The sequence below is a fragment of the Neolamprologus multifasciatus genome, chromosome 14, assembly GCF_963576455.1.
Source record: "Neolamprologus multifasciatus chromosome 14, fNeoMul1.2, whole genome shotgun sequence".
NCBI lineage: Eukaryota > Metazoa > Chordata > Actinopteri > Cichliformes > Cichlidae > Neolamprologus > Neolamprologus multifasciatus.
The window spans coordinates 3581942-3591854 of record NC_140452.1 but is presented as its reverse complement, the minus strand read 5'-3'; the positions used below and the strand labels follow the sequence as shown (position 1 = coordinate 3591854).

At 41.7% G+C, this 9913-nt stretch overlaps 1 protein-coding gene and 1 long non-coding RNA gene across 2 annotated transcripts in view; both read left to right on the top strand.

Annotated features, from left to right (window-relative positions):
* Positions 1-5670, top strand: part of LOC146503265 (uncharacterized) — a 29795-nt gene extending 24125 nt beyond the window's left edge. The window contains exon 2 of the long non-coding RNA XR_014868650.1: positions 349-5670. This is a non-coding gene — a long non-coding RNA (uncharacterized LOC146503265). The remainder of the gene's footprint in view (positions 1-348) is intronic.
* The window catches only part of LOC146503262 (leucine-rich repeat and fibronectin type III domain-containing protein 1-like protein), a 359063-nt gene that overhangs the window by 42413 nt on the left and 306737 nt on the right, over positions 1-9913 (top strand). The window lies entirely within an intron of this gene.

Here is a 9913-nt window from a genome sequence, read left to right as displayed (position 1 = left end):
AATCGGAAATATTTCTTTGGAAGCTAGTAGGTAAGTTTTATTTATTGTAATGAGATGATAAATATGAGCAGTCTTTGGCTAAATAGTACTGCGACCACGTTTTGCACTTTCCTCGTGTATCGGTAATGTACATTCTCTCAATTCATTTGATTAATGTGATTGCTGTTCACAAAATATGCGATTTGAGTTAAATTTGTATGATGTGGAAATTGTTTTAAGGTTCTTTGATTAATTTTATTATTGATTGCATTAAGTTGTTATATACAAAGAGTGAGAGACATTTGGTCACTAGTGTTGATCAAGTTGTTATATAATATTCATGTAAAATATGTTCACTGCCCTGTGCAGGTTGGTTGTTTTTGTTGGAGTCTAAAGTTGAGAGCCAGGATTCCAGATCCACAGCTGCGATGCAGGAAAGATTTCCAGCCTACTTAGAAGTGACAACTGCGTTACTTCTTGACAGATAAGCTTATGAGATCTCAGAACAATACACTACCCGGGTAGTACTACTAACATTAACACTATACACACACACTCACACACCTGAACTGAAAAGAACTCTGAACTCTAAAACTGAATACACGGACTGACAAATATGGACTATTGGAACTGTTGGATGTTTTTGGTTTTGTTTTGAATAAATGTTGACTGTTCTTTTAGCTGTGTGTCATTCGCTCCTTAGTCGATTCCTAGAGACCCTAAGCCTAAGATCCTAACTTTCTCTACATTCAGTAGTGGTAAAGTATTGTGTGTTACATACAGTATATTTAGCCAGAGATAATCACAGCTGTATGCTCGCTATGATATAACTGCCCCAAATAGGTTGTTGGGAAATTTACTCCTGCGCAGTATCAAAGTGAAAAACTTAAATGTCACTGCGACAGTACACAGAGGATGTGCTTAATTGACAGATAAAGCTTTTGTTGCTGAATAAAGTCATCCCAGGATAAAGGGATGTACTCCAGCCATCACTGGTATTAAAAATGCAACTTCCTGTGAAAGTAGCGTGGTAAAATGTCAGGACGGCGGTGGAAGTGGCTGATAAGTGCGACAGTCACTCCTCTCTGATTACGGGTGGCTGTTCCAGTTTGATGAGAAGCTTCAAGAGGTGTGAGGAGTCCGGACAGCAGTGACTGAACTGATAACGTGACTCGAAAGCTGATTTTTAATTCCATCGTCACTTTCTTTTCTTTATTTCTCTCAGTCCCCGCTGCCTGTGTCAGTCGACCTCATTCCTCGACGAAGAGTTTTGATGAGAATTTTTAACACGAGAAAAATATTGAAGATGTAAACAAACCGTTCTCCAGGTACATTGTGCCTAGCTACATCAGCACAAGATGTCCTATCCTGTGTTCCACAGAGACTAACACACGCTATACTGCCAAAAGTATTAATTTAAAAGATCTCATTTTTAATCCATAGGGTTTAACATATGGTGGGCTACTCCTTTGCATCTATAGCAGCTTTAATTCACTTTTCCCAAAAATGTTTATGGCAGTTTTTTGCCGTTCTTCCAAAAGTGTATCTGTGAGGTCAGGACCTGATGTTGGACAGGAAGGCCTGGCTCACAGTCTGCACTTCTTAAGAGTCCAGTGGCACGACGCTTTGCATCGTGTTGATGATGTAAAGCTTGGATACAGCTGCTGAGCCATGGAAACCCATTCCACGAGACTGTCTATGCTCTGTTCATGAGCCAATGTGAAGGCCACATGAAGTTTGGAGCTCTGTAGTGACTGACTCTGCAGAAATGTGCCCCTCAGCATCCGCTGACCCCACTCTTTGATTTCACGTGGCCTACCACCACTCGAGCTGCTATCATTCCCAATGGCTGGTTTAGCAGCGACTGGACTTGTTGCACAGGTGGTATCCTATCACATTACCATGCTGGAATTCACTGTGCTCCTCAAACCGACTCGGTCTTTCACAGATGTTTGAACAAACACTTCCTGTGGAAATGGAAGTGATTGGAACACCTGAATCCAAATGGGTGAATGAAAACCTTTGGCAACGTTGTGTAATTGCAAAACATTTTGATGACATTCATGCTCGTGATGATTGTTCAGCTGACTGTTGTTCTGATTATATAAATGAAACATTCAAACACTGAACTGTGTGTAAACTGTGGCTAAAACTGTATATTAAAATTAATGTACCTTCGAGCTTTGACTCCACAGGCTGTTAGTAAAAGGCAGCTCTTCAAGTTGTCCTGTTCTATAGGAATTTATGGGAACACGGCCTTCTGGCGCCTTTGATCTGTGACCTCAGTAAATACTTTCCTGATGAGAGCTGATGGTCTCATTTTACTGGATAGAACATGATGTTCATATTTTAAAAAGATGGCAACAGTGACCATTCTTAGCTTTAGGCTTTAGACTCTCTAACCAGTGACATCAAGTGACTACTTCCCCTTCAATCTGCCATCATCCGTCTACTTTAAGCCCCAGTATAAGAAAGTCACACTGCCCACTCCTTTGTCAGACAGAGAGGCTTTTTATGTTCTTTCATTTGATGCCAAATGTCAGCAGGCAGCAGGTATCACCGACTGCAGGAGTGGAAGGATAGGCCACAGTCTTTGAGGTAGAGCAGCCAACTTTTTAGGTCAAGCTTTTGTAACATTATACTGAGGTAGGTCGATTTAACGTACTGATTGAAACATCTTTCCGACAAGAACTTGACAGCAAACCACTTAAAAATAGCTCTCGAAGAAACACGGGGAGGTTAGAATCAGAGAGGACTACAGGGCATTTTCTTTACAACAAAACAGCTTGTGGGGTATCCCTCCGGTGGGTAACACAGGCCTGCTGAGCACCAGTCACAGCTGGAGAAGGAAAATATGCTCATTGTTGATGCTCCCTCTGGGTTTGTAGCAGCATGTTTCCACATCAACACCGTCCAAGTTCAACTTAAGTGGTACCACTTGTTTGGCTTCAGTGGAAGTTTCTGCCCGACTGTCAGGGTGGCTTTAAGGATTTTCGAGGTTTCCAAAGAATCCCGTTTCACTTGGTCTAAATACAGGTTCTAATGGAAGTTCTTCTTTTTTTGTCGCTTTGGCTGTTTGTCAGCACAGTATCTAGGAAGAAAGAAGTTTTCGAGGCACTTGCTTCAAACTTTTTTGAAAATAGTTGACCGCACATAAGGAAACGCAGCGTGCGGTTCCACTCAGTGCTGTCTGCTTCATGACTTATTCATTTATGCTTTGTCTCTGTTGCTTTTCTTGTTTTTTCACACCAGTACTTGTTTAATTTCAAGTTTCGCTCCTTCCGTCTCGCCGCACTGTGAGAATAGAACATTACAACCTTCACACTGCCTTGTTAGCTGCACAGGTGGCAGGTAGAGCAGCAGCAGAGCCAACAAGCATTGTTGTGTGGTGTGAGAATATGTGAAGACTTTGGCTGGACTCAGCTGTTTGTGTGCAGTGACAGAAGTTGGCGAACCATTCTTTAGCCTCTAGGGAGCTGCTACACCGCTGCTGTTTATACTTCACCTCCCAGCTGCCTTCTTATCTCAGGGTAAAACACTGAGCAACAAAACATCGTCTCTTAGTTTTTCTCATTTTGTACTTTCACCTTCTGTGAAGTTATAATTATAAGGAAAAAAATCCTTTTTCTGTTTGTTTTCCTTCTTCAGTGTGCAGTTTGTTGTCTCGTGGCGCCCTCTTATCTCAGTTAGAGTGCGAGGTTCTCACTTTGAAATGTCATTTTATGTCACTGTTGCAATTTCACTGAAGATGGATACAACAGTGCTTCATTAAAGCAGCTTCTGCGTCTAAAAAGGGGAAAAATGTGAAGCCAAAAGTGTCTGAAAGCAGCCAGCAGGGGGCGACGCTTCTGGGTGCCCCTGAGGATTAGTAGTCTACAAACTCAGTTAAGCATCTATTGAAAAGATCATTGTCTTAAATCAGGGGTGGGGAACTCCAGGCCTCGAGGGCGGGCGTCCTGCACCCTGGGTCAACACACCTGAATCAAATGATTAGTTCATTACCAGGCCTCTGGAGAACTTCAAGACATGTTGAGGAGGTGATTTAGCCATTTAAATCAGCTGTGATGGATCAAGGACACGTCTAAAACCTGCAGGACACCGACCCTCGAGGCCTGGAGTTGCCCACCCAAGTCTTAAATTATAGTTGCAAGTCTTATTCAATACTGGATGATTTTCATTTGACAAATTATGGTCGTGACTAGAATCAAATAAAAGCTAAACCATAATAAACTTTAGGACAATCAACACTAACTGGAATTTTGAGGATTCAAAAATGTGACATTGAAGCTGGGGAGGGTGATCACATCGGCTTTGTCAGTGTTGTTTTTAATCTAGTGTACTACCACAGGTGTGACAAGTACTGGACTACAAAAGTCTTTGGGCGGGTGGGAGGAAAAGACTACATATTCTCCCCAAGAATCTTTTTCTCAGCATTTATTTGGTTTATTTTATTTATTAAAACTGCTGTTTTATTAAATAACTTTGCACCAATTAATTGAGTTTAGGATAAAATGTTTCCTGGACGATCGGTGGTTTGAAATATTCATTTAAAACAAGAAAAAACTGTATCATTATTAAATGTTTTATGTCTGTTTCTTAACTTATTTTCAGGGAGCCCAAAGAAGAGAAACATTACAGGGTAGAAACCTGATGCCTGCTAACGCTGGAAAGATAACAGCAAATTCTCATCTCCACTCTTGGTTAAGGTTCAGGGATTCTAACTAAACCCAAACTAACAAATGAACTAAAGCTCCACGTTTGGCAGCAAATGCTACAGACTGACTTGAGGAACTAGCCAAGCTAATTAAATATGCCTAATCTCCGTCTCAGCTCACACACCCATGATGTCTGAGGTTCTGATGACGTGATGCTCGTGCAATAATCAGTACTGTGTGTGAACTACCACACACATGTAAAAGCAGTCTATCAAATATTACTATCACAACATATCCAACTGTGCTGCTTGCAACACATGTTGTACATCACTGTTTGAAAAAAGTGTTTACTGCAGTGTTTTTGAAGTAACTGGCAACAATGTTCAAAACTTGCCAAAGGCAAAGACAATCCCCATGGAGCACCCAGCATCCTATTAAACACTATGTTTACAGTCTGGTACAAAAAACATAAATAAATGTATATATACATTTAAATAACATCAATAATAATATTAATATTAAAGCTGACTTACAGAACCTGACATTAAGCATGCTGGTTGGAAATGCTACTCGGTTGTTGTACTACCACAAAGGTGATTAGAGGAGGAGTGTGTGGTGGATGCGTCGTAGAGTTCGGTCCAGAACTCTTCAGGGCAAACTCACAGGCAGTCTGTAAGTCAAAAGGAAGGTCATTCAGGTCTCAATCCATTAAAATGACAAAAGTTTTGAGTTGATATGCTGATGTTAGTTGATTAAACTGGACATCTAGTAATTAAAGAGTCAAACGTTGAAGCCATTCAGAGCAACAATTACCTGAGATTTTAAAAAGAAAAGTTTTCCTGGTTCTCGAGTCTACAAGTTAGTTCCATTGGAGTATCTCCCCTAGGGCTGCACGATTAAGCGTTAGAAAATCGCGATCTCGATTCATACTTATGTGCGATCTCATTTCCAAATGACAACGATTAAAAAAAAAAGAAAAGACGACGACGATTGTACCGCATTTTGATCCGGGACGTAATCTGCATGAAAACAAGCGCTCACTCTTCCTGCTCAACAAATGACAAGGGCGGAGCCTTATACCACGTGATACACAAGCTGGCTGCTAAAATTAGCAGGAAAAAACAACGGAGAGCACGTCAGGGATGACGAGAAAGTGACAGGAGAAAATCCGTCCCGGTCAACCACCCAAACATCAATAACGGGAACCTTATACAGCGCTTCCCTATACCCGTCGAACTCCCGCAGGCACAAAGAAATGAAGGAGGCTGTTACTTATCACCTGACCAAAGATATGGCTCCATCAACACTGTGCAAAACGAGGGATTTAGGAAAACGATCAACACCCTAGACAAACGCTACACAGCGCCGTCCCGCAACTATTTTTCTATTGTTGCACTACCTGCTCTATACACGCAGCGTCGAGCAACGGTGGAGACGCAATTTCAAGCAGTACAACATTTTGCGGCAACGACAAAACGTGAGACATTTGTTGTTTTTATGTTTATTTATTGTTTTTATGTTCAGTCTCAACTGTTACGAAGTTGATGTGCAGTTAATAAGTGCAATAAATATTTATACTGGAAAAGAAAATCGTGAGAGAATCGTGATCTCAATTCTAAGCCAAAAAATCGTGTTTCTCACTTTATGCAAAATCGTGCAGCCCTAATTTCCCCCCTGCACTTTAGCTTTCTTTGTTAATAACAACAAGGTTTGTGTTGTAGTAGTTCTTCTAAGCTGTTTGAAAGTTGTGTTGTTTTGGAAGGGTGTGTTTTAGAACGTGTCTTTAGCAATGTTATATTAGCTGTACAGTAATAAAATGATAAATAAACCAAACTAACAATAAAAAGATGGGTTTAATGAGGTGGATTACAGGATAAAGGTCAGATGGTAGATAAAAGAAAACACACACGACAGCAGGCTTATTTAATGATGCATTCAGGTTTAATAGAGTTCATTCAGCGTCCTGAACGAGGCTTCGCCTGTAGCTGTAACGACCCTGTTGTTGGCTCTTGCTAATGGACGCACACATTATGAAGACAGAAACTCTTCAGGTCAACTTTATTTGTGAATTCAGCATTTCACAAGTCGAGCCAGAACAGTTTCATCCACTGTGACCTACACTTGTTGGTATAGCTGTTCACTCATAACACTGTGATGGCTCTCGCCTTAATCCAGAACATCTCTAACGTGACCATTTCTCTATTTCCTCTATTTTACCACTTGCCAAATAAATGCACATTACAGAGTTTGAGCTATTTTCTTTTCTTTACTTTAGCTTTTGTCCACAAATAGTTGCAGGGAATCTGTTTAGTATGCAGTCCTGTGGTTGTGTCCTTAGGATGTGATGACCTTTCTCTTCAAAGCTTTCAGGCTTTGGCACGAACGTTCTTCCCAAATATGTCGTCACTGCCCTGTGACACGCGTGGCACTCTGACGTCTTGACGTCCTGAGGTCCCCGTGCACGAATAAAGACCCTGTGCTCCCAATGTTGCCTGAAAGCCTTTTCTTTCAGAGGCACTGTTGTTTGACACGTCTCTCCTTCACTTTGTCTTTTGTAGTTTCAGCTTCACAAACGCCATTTCTGTTATGAAAACGGAACAAGAACTTGCCTCTGGAGCAGCAGCCTGTATTGACTGTACTTGTAGTAATTAGACTAGTAATAATAAGATATGAGTTGATCATTTTTACTAATGAAATGCAAATGTGGACCGATTGCAAAGATGAGAAGTTCAACCTCAGGTGATATTCGACTTTGACACGCCAACTTAAAAGTTAGAGATCGCTGCAGTGCAATTAATCTTTCTGCAGGCTGCAGGCTTTACTGCCCTCACGAGGACCTGCTCTTTAGTTTGACACCATGTGACTGCCGGGCTTAAAGAAAAAAAAGCTGCATGGTTTTGACTCTTATTAAGAGAGTCAGAGTATGTGAAGGCTGCTTTATAGAACAGGAAGGTGGGATAGTAAAGAAAGGTGCTGTCTGCTGCTGAACTGCTAGGATGCCTTTAATGCTGCAGCTGCCCCACACACAAACACACACACAGTCAAATCTGATTTAGCTGCTGTTCTGGTGACTGGTGACAGAGTTTGGGAACATTTAATCAATCTAAGACTCGGACCAAAACTCATGCCTGCAAATGAAACATTATTGAACGAAGCTCGACAGCCGGGCGGCGCAGCCAGCTCAAAGGACATCCTTCAGACCGAGGTGCAGTCACGTCCCTGCTGAAGTGTCCCACAGCAGGATGCTGAACCATGACCTCTGGCTTTGGTGACAGAGAAAAAAAGCTGATTCTGTTAAAATCAATAGATCACTATAAACCTCTAATTCCTCACATGAGACTCTTCAGCTGAAAATGGCTCCACTGAAGCAACTTTCTCTTAGTTGGAAAGCCAGCGAGATTTTGATTTAATGGGTTGTTAAATATTGTTGAATACCTCTCGTGCACACACACACACACACACACACACACACACACACACACACACATGCATGAAAGGATTCTTAACTTAGGCTTCAGCAGGATTCTAATTGGCCAGTTTTAGTGTTTGCTTCTTGTTTATTGTAAAATGTTTAACGTATTGAGATGTTAAATGGAGTGATTTATGGTGATGAGGCAGGTGTTTTCTCCTGCGATTTAATGGCCCGGAGGACATTATTCGCTTGTTTCTTTGCTTTCCAAAGTAAATGTCCATCCTGAAGTATGCGGTTGCAGCTGCGCCTTGTTAGCCAGCGTGAGTTACCATGACATATTAAAGAGCACCGTGCAGAACGGTGGTTAGCGCTGTTGCCTCAGAGCAAGAAGGTCCTGAGTTCAATTGCACCATCAGGTCTTTCTGTGTGGAGTTTGCATGTTCTCCCTGTGTCTGCATGAGCTTTCTCCTCGTACTCTGGCTTCCTCCCACAGTCCAAAGACATGCAGTTAGTGGGGATGGGTTAACTGGAAACTCACTTATGTGCTAGCCCTGCCTCTCGCCCCAAGACAGCTGAGATTGGCTCCAGCCTATCTGAAGAGGATAAGTGGCGGATGGATGGACAATGCTTTTGCCTCACACACTCTGACAACATTATTTGAGCTTGTATGACAGAAAAGTATAACAGGTCCCCTTTAAATCAAAGTCCTGGTCAGAAATAAGGAATTGAGACTGCGTTCCCTCCTCTTAAATTTCACAGCATCTCTTTGTGTCAGTGCTTTGGAGAAGTGGTGAATCCTGAATGTTGTACTCTGTAAATATAACCTGCTTCACACAGCACATATTGATGCTCTCAGTCTTGCATATTCACTCACTTTCATAGAAATGTTAACTTTTTACATTTGAAAGTGATTTTATTGTTTCGCTTTTGTTTTTTGTATTTCTTTTGTTTTTTAATGATGCTTCTGTTTTGTTTTATGTGCTTTTGTAGCATTTGTCTATTTGTTTTGTTTTAGTCCATATGACCTCTCAGGGCCACCGTAGTTGTCTCACATGAATTATGGGTAGAATGCATAAATAACCCCAGAACTTTTAGGAATACCAATGTTTGTGGGACAAACATTGGTTAATTCATCTGACAAATATATAAAAATCCTCATCTGTAGTAATTTTTTGCATCAGCGCAACTTCTTTCAGTTAAAGACGGCAGTTGTGATCACTGATGTATATCGTGGTAATTTCCCCATCTTCCGCTCAGTGGTTTAAATGCTGCTGCTGTATGCAAACAGAGGAGAGAGTCCCATCATTTCTCTGCCTCAAAACCTCCAGGACTGCAGCTCAATGCATCCAGCAAGTCATTATACAGGATTACAACACTGTGTGCTACTCCACACTCACACACACACACACACACACAGAGCAAGGAGAGTCATTTGAGGAACTACTGCAGAGGTCCTGGATGTGTGCGGTCGTGCATGTGTGTTTGAGCTTCTCTGGAAAGCCGCCAGTCAATTCCAGCGCTGTGTCGGCTAACAATCGCAGAGCTAATTAGCTTCTTGAATACAGAGCACGATAAGAAAGACATGCTGACAACAGGATAGCAAGCTGAGAGAGAGAGAGCGAGTAAAACAGTCGGGGCAAAGAGGAGGCAGGAAAAATGGCAGAATACTAGAAAGAAAAAGATAAAAAGAGATGACAGGAGAAGGACAGACAGCTGCTGATGGTTTGAAATCGTGGGAGGTGAATATCAGATAGCAATTCAAGAATGTTCTTTCTCTGCGGCTCGAGGTGGGCGCAGTACTGTTACTGAACAAACGCAGTGAATGTAAGCAGCGTTGGCCTGTGGGTACGCTGCTTTGTCACAGGCC